Raw genomic sequence first — 11,992 nt, forward strand, 5'->3', positions numbered from 1 at the left:
CGACATGCCTCCACGCTACGACGGCACCCCCGACCCTACGGAGTTCCTGCAACTCTAAGAGCTGAGCATCGAGGCGGCTATGACGCCCCAAGACCGGCACTCCAGATGCCTTCCATGGATTGAGAGATTCGTCGTGTGATTTGTTTGGTTCGTTGCATTAATCATTGCATCATTGGCATTGCATCATGTCATCTTGCAACCCATTTTAAAACTCAACTAAAGAAATTGCATGGATCTTCGGTCCATTTAAACCGAGGGAATTTACAATGTGATTCTCTTTATAACATATACTCCCATTATTATTAGGGAGCTATTATAAATATTCCATTCGTATGGAATCAACCCAAACAAACTTGCATTCTAAATCTCTTCCGTTTCCAGATTCTAGAGTCCTTATCTCATCTCTTTTGGTCTCCATTTAAATTGCTTCCAAATTCAAGGTCTCCATTTAAATTGCTTCCAAATTCAAACAGTTTGTTGAATTTGTATATTCTAAACTCTCTTTGACCATTTTGTTCATTAAATCCTCTATATTTTTCTGTCTCGAGGAAAATATGTCACGTGTGGGAATTCCACTCCTACCCTTCCTCTTTTTTCCTCTAAATTTTTCCTATTCTAAAAAAATTAAAAAAGGAAAGAATTTGGAGGGAGAGAGAGCAGCACAGCCAGTCCCCCTGCTCCCCTCAGCCCCCAGGCCGGCCCATTCATTTTCCTCCTAAGGCCCAAGGCCAAACCAGCTCTAACCCTAGGCCCCGACCCTCTCCATCGATCTCTCCCTCTCGCTCCCATGCTCGTTCTCACCAGCGCCGCCAGGAGAGGATCCCGATCCCCATGTCCCTCCAGCGCTCCCTCGACCCCCACTCTCCCTCGTCTCCTCCTCTAGTGCCGCCGGCCTCGCACACACACGCACGCATGCCGCAAATCCTGCTCACGCCCGATCTCCTCGCCCGCCTCCTCGTGTACTCAGCGCCGCCGCCTCGTCAGCTCCGCCGCCGGATCCCTCCAGCCGTTGGCCTCAACTCTGGCCTCGTCCAAGCTATCCCGCCATCGCCTGCTACTCTAGCGAGGCCATGCCTCCCCTTTGCGTCTCCTCCTTGCCTCAACCTCCATGTCCGACGACATCCTCAGGATCCGCGGTGGCGACCTCAGCCTCCCCGTGCTCGACCTCGGCCTCCTGTGCTTCGCCCTCTCGCCAGAGAACGCATCGCCGCGTCTCCTTCACCTCCTGCCCGAGGCCCCTACATCAGCCCCGATAGCCACCGTTCCTTGCTGGTGGTCCCCGTTGCCCCGCTACACTGCCTCTGCTTGCTGTCACCGCTATCCTCGCTAGCTTCGCGTCCGTGCCGCTGCTGCTGGACTTGGCTACGTACTGCTCCTTTCCTCAACTCGGGTCGGCACCGACCCCGACCCCGACTCCACAACCACCGAACCAGGAACGCCAAGGACATCTTCGGGGTTTTTGCCAAGTCCCGTTCCGATGAACCTACATGCAACACCGACGTCCACGAGCACCTCCTGCTAGGCGTCCACTCCGACCACATCAAGCTGGCAAGTCCGGAGACCCCAAGTACCTGACGTCGACGACCCTCAAGTTCATCTACGTGGTGACACGCTAAGTACCTTTAACGCCATCTTCATAACCGCCAAGGACGCCAAGGCTCCTTTGTGGATTTCGACAAGTATGAACACCATCGCAGAAGACCCGTGTACCACAAGCGGCAAGTTCGACTACCGTGGCGTGAACCACTACTTCCACGACGACGTGTGTATCACTACCATCGCCCTCCAAGACCTCGTGGACGTCAAGTTCCTCGCCGTGACCCTGAACATCCACGGAAACTTATGCGACGAAGAACATGAACGACTACCGTCACCAAGATCGCTAGTACCACTACCATCGCCGAGGATCGATAGTACCACTACTTCCACTACGACCGTCCCGAGAACATCGACTTCCTCTGCATTGCACCAAACCCGAACCGTCTCATTTGCATGCTTCGAAGGTATAACCCCGAGACGACGCCCGTGAAAGAATGCATGTGTGGTATGAGATGCCGTGTTTGCCCCGTGTCCGAGTTGTCGCTTGCACGCTCCTCGTTTGCCTTGCCACTAACTCGTGGGACACCCAGAATCCGGGATCACCCCACCATCTTGCTCAACTCGCTCACGCCCCTTTCTTTTTCCATCGGTATCTCAATCGAGATACCGTAACAGATATGTTGTCGTGGCATCATTTTCGGATTCTTAGCCGTGGCACCCCTTTCGTTTCTGCCACGATGACAAATGCTTCATAAAATGCTCTTATCAACATTTTCATAAATATTGCATAAAAATTGCATATGTCATCCGCATCATGTTAACAACATCAAGAATGTTTAAATTGTTGTTTGCTCATTTGCTAGACATGCACATGGGGATTTTCCGGAATGGTTGTTGTTATTTTCGGCCTCATTTAAACTTGCCTAAATGTTTAGTTTATTTATGCTTCACCTCTTTCCATGTTTAACAACATTTAATATTGTTGGGTACATAAACGGGAGTGAACTAAACAATCGAATGTGGTGTTCCGTCAATATGCAACTCGTTGCATATTGAGCTCCACTTAACTTGTAGTGTTGGTTGTGCACTTTGCCATGCCATGCATATTTAAACCGCACATGCATCATCCTTGATTGTGCATCATGCCATATTGATGCTTGGTTGTTTACCATGTTGTTTGCCTCTTTCCGGTGTTGCTTCTTATTGTTAGTTCCGGTAACGTCACGTTTGTGAGGATTCGTTCGACTACGTCCGTTTGGCTTCTTCATGGACTCGTTCTTCTTCCTTGCGGGATCTCAGGCAAGATGATCATACCCTCGATATCACTTCTATCTTTGCTTGCTAATTGTTCGCTCTATCTCTATGTCGCGCTACCTACCACTTGTTATATCATGCCTCCCATATTGCCATGTAAAGCCTCTAACCCACTTTTCCTAGCAAACCGTTGTTTGGCTAAGTTACCACTTTTGCTCAGCCCTTCTTATAGTGTTGCTAGTTGTAGGTGAAGCTGAAGTTTCTTCCATGTTGGAATATGGATATGTTGGGTTATCACATTATATCTTATTTAATTAATGCATCTATATACTTGGTAAAGGGTGGAAGGCTCGGCCTTATGCTTGGTGTTTTGTTCCACTCTTGCCGCCCTAGTTTCTGTCATACCGGTGTCATGCTCCTTGATTTTGCATTTCTAACGCGGTTGGGTGTTATGGGAACCCCTTGACAGTTTGCTTTGAATAAAACTCCTCCAGCAAGGCCCAACATTGGTTTGAAAATTTTCCACCACCACTTATTACTTTTCCCTTAGGAGTCGCGCTCCTGAGGGTCATCTTTATTTTAAACCCCCGGGCTAGTGCTCCTCTGAGTGTTGGTCCAACCAGTCAACCACCGGTGGCCACCAGGGGCAACTCTGGGCTGGCCTATCAGAAGTTTGGACAATCCGGTGTGCCCTGAGAACGAGATATGTACAGCTCATATCGGGATTTGTTGTCACATTCGAGCGGCTTTGCTGGTCTTATTTTACCATGGTCGAAATGTCTTGTAACCGGGATTCCGAGCCTGATCGGGTCTTCCCGGGAGAAGGAATATCCTTTGTTTACCGTGAGAGCTTGTGATGGGCTAAGTTGGGACACCCCTGTAGGGTATAAACCTTCGAGAGCCGTGCCCGCGGTTATGTGGCAGATGGGAATTTGATAATATCTGGTTTTAGATAACTTGACACTTGATTCAATTAAAATGCATCAACCGTGTGTGTAGCCGTGATGGTCTCTTTTCGACGGAGTCCGGGAAGTGAACACGGTCTTGTGTTATGTATGAACGTAAGTAGTTCAGGATCACTTCTAGCTTCTCGACTGTTGTGTTGCTTCTCTTCTCGCTCTTATTTGCGTATGTTAGCCACCACACTTGCTTAGTGCTCGCTGCAGCTCCACCTCATTACCTTATCCTACCCATAAGCTCAAATAGTCTTGATCTCACGGGTGTGAGATTGCTGAGTCCTCGTGACTCACGGATACTTCCAAACTGTTACAGGTGTCGATGATACCAGTGCAGGTGGCGCAACCGAGCTCAAGTGGGAGCTCGATGAAGATCTTGGTCGTTGTTATGTGTCTTTTCCAAGTGATCAGCAGTGGTGCCCAGTTGGAACGATCGGGGATCTAGCATTTGGGGTTGTCTTCTTTTATTTTGGTTCCGTAGTTGGACCTTGATTGTACTCTAGATGATGATTGTTTAACTTGTTATTTGTGTGAAGTGGCGATTGTAAGCCAACTCTTTATTGCTTTCTTATTCAGTATATGGGATTCTGTGAAGATTACCCCACTTGCGACTAAACCACCATGCGGTTATGCCTCTAAGTCGTGCCTCGACACGTGGGAGATATAGCCGCATCGTGGGTGTTAAAAGTTGGTAATCAGAGCCATCCCGACTTAGGAGCCCCTTGATTGATCGAATCGCTGACGTTGTTGAGTCTAGAACAAAAATGTTTTGAGTCTTAGGATTATATATATCGGAGAGTAGGATTCTTTTTACTCCTCAGTCCCTTCGTCGCTCTGGTGAGGTATCCTGGCATACAAGTTTTGACTTTCCTATCCTCAAATTTCACTAATTTTTTTTAGGATCACGCGGGTATCCTGGGATGGTTTCAATATTCTTGTCACGAGAACATTGTTCTTGGTGCCTCCTGACATTTAGGGGTTGTGGCAGTGTCCCATGGAGTTGATCTTTGAGGTGTTGTCGTCACAATTTTATCGTTGCAGTTCTGGAATACTTGAGTTCCCCAACATCGAAAATCTCTTTTATGTAGTTGTTGGTGAGATAACCTCGACGCCACCCAGTACTGGGGCGGGAGTTCGGGAGTATTGCCATAACTCATATAACGGATGCTTTTTGAAGGTTGAGGTACACGATTTCCGAATGTTTCTTGGTTATGTGTTGACGGATGGATACAGCTGGATGTAAGATTTGTTAGTTTGGGTGAGATATTATACTTCCCCAGTATCCCCAACACCAGATTGCATAACCAGAAAGTTTTGGGAGTTTATAAGTGGGAATTCAAGTAGCTCCTAGAATATCTTCCTGACAGATGCATGATATGGGATTGGGTAAATCTCTATCATATGTATTTGTTCCGGCTTATCTGCAAGACAAATCCTTTGTTTTGTTTTGAGTTGTGGTATTCGAGTTGCTTCAATGACAAGTGCCGATTCCATACCTTTCCTAAGTGGTGTTCTCATATTTCTATGTGAATACTAATCCTTCGTGATAATCGAGATTGTCGTGTCAATTCAACCGGCATGTTTCTCTTCAAGTGGATCCGATCATTTTTTACATCCGCAAGATCAACTCAAAGTCTTCTCAATGTTATTTGTTTCATCCGTCCCAAGTTGCCTTTATTTTCCCGCCCACCCACCCGTTGTTTCTTCAAGGACTCAGATTTCTTATTCCAGTATCCTTTTATTGTTGGGAAGCCTCTCCATTCTTTTCCGTCCATGTTCTTATCCGGTGATTCTCAGGAAGATACTTACGGAGCTTCAAGTTTATTATTCTTCGTTCTCTTTTCTTCTCCGGTGGATTAAATTCAAGCTTTGTCGATCATATCTTTTCATCATTTCAAACATTTTCTCATACCGGTGCACCTCTTAATCATCCACTTCTTGCTATTCAATTGTTCCGGAGTGCTGAAGATATCTCAGAAGATTCAAGTTTCCATTCTCAATTCGCTCAAGTTCTTTTGAGGATGTTATCTCATTCAAGCCATTTAAATCAACCGATGCAATCTCCCTTTCAAGTAATCATTTGAAGGTGTTTCTTTTGAGTGGGCCCTAACCCATAGGTCTTTTCCCAGGATCTTACATGACTCTTCCATTTTCCCAGTGTTACTCTCAAATTCTTCTCCAAGTTTGACGTAAGAACGAATTATCATCAGTCATATGTATTTCTCCAAGATCTGTCAAATTAGTTTCATCGTTGGTTCAACCTTTCTATTTTTCATTCCGGAGGGCCTCCACAATTCATGGTGGTGTTTCTCGTTGTCATTCTCGGATTTTGAAGACCGAAGAAGAGTTCCTCTTAAATTCTTACCCGTTCTTCCAAAGATGCGAAGTTCAAGCTTGATGCCATCCTCTCATAATTGTTTTCAATTGTGAGAATTCTTTCCACCCATCCGGAGCAATTCAGGAGTCTTTTTAGTTTGATTCTACGGAGCCCATCATCTCAGAATTATTCATTCCAGCTTTCAGCTCTCGTTCTCCAAAAATCCTACCAGTGCATCATTCAAATATTCTCTAATCAAGCATCTTCGTTCATTTGCTAATTCTTCCTGGTGTTTCGCTATCTTTTCTTTGATCATTTTTAGTTCTTACGGCGGTTTGTTCAAGGTTCCTCTTCATACGTTATCATATCAATTCATTCGTTCTTTCCAATCTTATCGGCGGATCATTGAAGTCTTTTCTTAAGATTGCACTATATCTTTCATAATCCTTCTCAACGAAAATAAGTAGTATGCCAAATCCGTTGCTTATCATCAATTTAAATTGGTGAAGGATGAGCATAACATAATTCTTATTCTTGCTTCATCCAAGTGATTGATTCATTCTTCCGGAGTTTGTTCATGATGAGTAAATTCTTGATTACAAGTGATTCATCTTTCTTTCTGGAGTTGTTCATCATATCAATTTCTCAGTTCTAAGTTGTTCATCTTTTCTTTTTAGAGTTCCAAGCTCTCTCGATTATCTCGTCGCCAAGCTCCATCTAAGTCAGTGCAAGGCTTCACCTTGTGTTTTCAACTTCTCTTTCTTTCTATCATCCTTTTATTAGTGGCATTCTTCTTGGAGCTTTTTCATGGTGGTTCGTTAATGATTAATTCATTCTCGAAGTGTTTTTCAAGCTTCTTGTTTGAGGAGTTCAAGCATTCTTCATCTTGCATTCCGAAGTGCAATTTTTCTGCCTTATCTTTTGAGGTGGTGTTATGTCACTCTTGACAATTTCCTTCATGTTTCATGATTCACAAGTTGTCTGGAATGACATATTTTAAACCCATCATTTTCAATTTGTTCATGAGATCCTTGCAACCCATCAATCTCTTCATTGGAGTTATCTTGGGTTAAATTTCACCTAAAGCTTTCCCTAAGGATTGCTGTTATTTATGGTGCTTATAAATGACCCAAGTTTTTCATTTATCCTCCCGGTGAAAATAAGGTTCTAGTCTACTTGTTGATATCAATCCAATCTATTGTTTCCGTTTGTGGCAGGATTTCGCCTCAAGTTTTCAGATGTTTTCCTTGTTTATCTCATTTCTACCAGAGTGGTTTCAATTACTTCTTGTCCTTTGTGCTCGCCATTCATAGATTTGCAACCTCCAAGGTTCACATGGTGTTCCTTGTTCCTCTTTTCCAACAGAGTGTTTTCAACTTTGTTCATCTTCGTTGCATTCTTTCTTTCAATTTGTCCAATCTCTCAAGGTTCTTTGGTTTCACTCATTTGTCAAAGAAGCAACTTAGTTCTACCTCTTCTCTTCCTCTTCCGTTTCCTCCGGTGCCATCCTAGATCTCGCGACGAGATCATCTTGTAGTGGTGGAGTGTTGTGATGCCCCAAGACCGGCGCTCCAGATGCCTTCCATGGATTGCGAGATTCCTCGTGTGATTTGTTTGGTTCGTTGCATTTATCGTTGCATCATTGGCATTGTATCATGTCATCTTGCAACCCATTTTAAAACTCAACTAAATAAATTGCATGGATCTTCGGTCCATTTAAACCGTGGAAATTCACATGGTGATTCTCTTTATAACATATATGTCGGCATTCTGGGAACGGGGGTCCCCAAACTTGCCTGCCTGCGGCCTGCGGCGTGGCTCAAAGGGGGGCCCAGCACGGCCCATCTTCACCAACACAGACCCAAGACCCTCGCGAGGGGCCAAGCCTCGCGGGGCGGACGACGCGGAGCTTCCTTAGGCACGGCCTCATCAGGCTGGCTCGCGAGGAGGCGGAGAGATCAAGGCGGGGTACCTCACGAGGTGCCCGTGACGCAAGCCGTAACGACCAAAGGCGCCAGGCGGGTGCCAGCCCGCGCATCGTCCTCCTTTCCTCTTTGGTGCAAAGGGAGCAAGCGCAGCCGCGGAGTACCGAGGTATCAAGCAAAGGTTGCCATTTCGGTGCAACAAGACCAAGACCAGGAGGACTGCAAGACGGAGGTCATTGTGGAGCCCAAGACGGCGTCACCACCAGAGCTTTGTGCAGGCGAAGACTACTTTTGTCAGGATAGCTAGTACTAGCTGCCCCCCTTCAAATTAGCCCGCCATTGTTGGCTCCCTTCCCGCTCGATATTTGGGAAGAGGACCAGGGCCTCTATAAAAAGGACCAGCCGCCCCCAGGGGAGAGGGGCATCAACAATCGGAGAGAGAGAGAGAGAAGGGTGACCGAACTCCTCCCAGCAGTTCATCGCCCCAGCCAAGAGCAGACCCTCGCGAGGCTGTTCTTCATCATCATCAGCCCAAGAGGCAATCCACCACACCACACACTGGAGTAGGGTATTACACCACAACGGTGGCCCGAACCAGTATAAACCCTGTGTCATTCGTGTTGTTCTTTCCATAGCTTAGATCTTAGCGAGGCAGAGGGGTGCAAGTAGGTAGGAGGCGAAATCTCCGCGCGCACCCCAGTGTTCGAACCTCAAGGGTCTGCCGGAACCCGAAATCCGACATTTGGCGTGCCAGGTAGGGGTGCACCGGAGTTTTCTCTTCCGCCACCGCCACGGCCTGCCTCGCGATGAGTAGCGCGTCGCCTGCTCCGGCCGCCGGCGCCAGCACGGGGGTCAGGGGGCTCCGAGCCCTGGCCCCAGCCCTGCAACGGGTACGGTGGCCGGACAAGTTTAGGCCAACGACGCCGCCGCGCTACGGCAGCGCGACAGATCCGCTGGCCTTCTTGCCGGCGAGCGAGGAGGCCCCCCTCGAAGCTGGAGGTGATGATGGGGTCATGGCCAACTGGCTCCCCATGGCCCTCACCGGCGCTCCGCGCCCATGGCTGCTCCACCTGCCGGCAACCTCCGTGGCCTCTTGGGAAGAGCCCCGCAGCCTCTTCCTCGCCCATCGCGCTGCACCAACACCCCCGGTCGCTGCAGCCCTCCTGGGCGGCTCGCAGGCGCTGCCTACAAGTAACCACGTGAAGCCGTTCATCCGCCGGGTCAGCGCCGCTTCCACGCGGCAGGGGGCTCTCCCGGACCGGGTGGCATCCAAGGCCGGCCTGACCTTTAGCTCGGAGGACCACCCCTCCAACTCAGCCTGCTCGGGTGAGCTCCCCATGCTGTGCACCCCCACCATCTGCCAGGTGGCCGTCACCAGAACTCTCATCGATGGCGGTGTGGGCCTCAGCGTGCTCTCGGTCGAGGCCTTCAACCTCCTCTGCATACCCCTGGAACAGCTGCAACCCAGCCGGCCCTTCTCAGGCGTTGGGGGCAGATCATCCAGCTCCTTGGGACAGATCCGGCTCCCAGTAACCTTCGGCACCTACAACAACTTCCGCACGGAGCTGGTCGACTTCGACATCGCCCCCATCGGCCTCCCCTACAACGCCATCCTCGGCTACCCAACGCTAGCCCAATTCATGGCCGCGACGCACCTGGCGTACAACCTCATGAAGATGCCCGGGGAGCAGCGGTGTCCTCACCGTGCACGGGGACACCGGAGACGCGCTGCGGGTACTCAAGCTCGCCTTCAAGACGGCGGCGTCGGCACAGCTCGCCGGCTTGGAGACCCCCGAGCCCAAGGGGGCTGCACCCGCCAAGAAGAAACAGTTGTTCACCCAAGACAAGGTAGAAACCAAGCAGATACCCGTCGATGAGGACGGGTCCACCAATGCCACTTTCACCATAGGCGCCAACCTCGAACCCGAGCAGGAGGAGGCCCTGGTTGGGTTCCTGTGCGCAAACAAGAAGGTATTCGCTTGGGAGCCTGATCAGTTGGCAGGGATCCCTAGGAGTGTAATCGAGCATCACCTCAACGTGTGCCCCAACGTGCGCCCTGTGAAGCAGAAGGCCAGGCGGCAGTCCACAGAAAAGCAGGCCTTCATCATCCAAGAGACCCGCAAATTAGAAGCCGCTGGGGTCATTCGCGAGGTCCGATACCCGGATTTGTTGGCCAACCCTGTCGTTGTGCCAAAGAAGGGAGGGAAAGAGCGCATGTGTGTCGACTTCACCAACCTCAACAAAGCGTGGCCGCAAGATCCGTTCCCGCTCCCCCGCATTAACCAGATCGTCCATTCCACCGCGGAATGCGACCTGCTATGCTTCTTGGATGCCTTCTCTGGGTATCACCAGATCAAGATGGCGGTAGAAGACGTCGAAAAGACAACCTTCCTAACCCCGTGTGGGGTGTACTGCTACACATGCATGCCATTCGGGCTGCGTAATGCAGGGGCGACCTTTCAGCGGCTAATGCACATCACCTTGGGCCCGCAGCTCAGGAAGAATGTTGAAGCTTATGTCGATGACATTGTGGTAAAGTCTCGGGAGGCCAGGACCCTGATACAAGACCTGGAGGAAACCTTCACGAGCCTCAACGCAGTGAACATACGGCTCAACCCAGAGAAGTGTGTGTTCGGAGTCCCCTCGGGCAAGCTCTTGGGTTTCCTCGTGTCCCACCGAGGCATCAAGGCTAACCCGGAAAAGGTCAAGGCGGTGGAAGACATGAGCCCGCCAAAGACCCTCAGAGAAACGCAGAAGCTCACTGGGCGCATGACCGCGCTAGGGCGCTTCATCTCCAAGTTGGGGGAACGAGCGCTGCCCATCTTCTAGCTAATGAAGAAAAAGGGTGTCACATCCCTAGCTTCTGGTGCTGTCTAGTGTTGCATCTTGCTTGCATCATGTTTAAATTTTTGAAACTTGAACTGAGGAATTTTGGAAGCCTCAAAAACTTAAATAAAAGAGGGGCAAAGAACCCTGGGAAAATGCATTCAATGTTCCAAAATGGCCTTAAATAATGTTGGTTATATTTTGGCAAGGGTTTTGCACCAAACCAAAAATAATGAACATTTTGAGGAATATTTTGAGCACTGAATTTAAATCATTATTGTATTTGAATTTGGAATTATATTCATAATATATGGGATATATTTTCAAATAACTCTGAAATGCTTTATGTGCTGTTGGAAAAGTCCATCTAGCAAATAAAAATATTCAGAGGAGTTTTTGGCATTGTTTGAATTTGTTTAAATTCAAAACAATGCCAAAACAAATTTAAAAAATAGAAAAACAGAATTAAAACAGAAAGAGAGAGAAAGAACCGTACCTGGGCCACTTACCTGTAGCCGGCCCAGCTCCTCCCGCTGGCCCAACCCACCTCCCTCCCCCTTGTCCTCTTCTTCCTCTGCCAATAGGCAGAGGCGAGGCGTGGCGCGCGCCCGAAGAGCGACGGCCACCTCCTGCTTCGCCGTGGCCGCCTCCCCGACTCCCTCGCGACGCCACGGAGACGCCCTCGCCCCCTGCACCTCCCCTCTCTCCCCCTGGACCCCATTCCCTCCTCTGTTTCCCTCTCGCGCACACCACCGAGCGGAGCTCGCCGCCATCGTCGCCGTACCCATGGCCACCGGCCACCCCTAGCCTCACCGACGCCCCAGGAAGCTCCGCCGGTCCTCCCTCGACCTCCTCGTCGTGTCACGCGACCAGAAGAGCCCCGGAACGCCACCCCCGACGTTTTCCCCTCGCCGGCCGCCGAGGATCTTCTCCGTCGATTCGGCCACTCCGGCGCGCCCCCGAGCCGGCTAACCATCCCTACGGCACCGCTGTGAGCTCCTACGCCTCCCCTCCCTCTTTCCCCCTTCGATTGCGCCCTGTAGCCGCCGCCCCACGAGCACCCGAAGCCGCCGTCCGCCATGGCCGGTGAGCTCCGTGCTCCCGAGCTTCTCCGCCTGCGCTCGTTGCCTCCGGGTGTTCCTGGTGACCCCAGCATCCCGTAGAGCCCATCGGCC

This window comes from Triticum dicoccoides, chromosome 4A (genome assembly GCF_002162155.2).
Source record: "Triticum dicoccoides isolate Atlit2015 ecotype Zavitan chromosome 4A, WEW_v2.0, whole genome shotgun sequence".
Taxonomy (NCBI): domain Eukaryota; kingdom Viridiplantae; phylum Streptophyta; class Magnoliopsida; order Poales; family Poaceae; genus Triticum; species Triticum dicoccoides.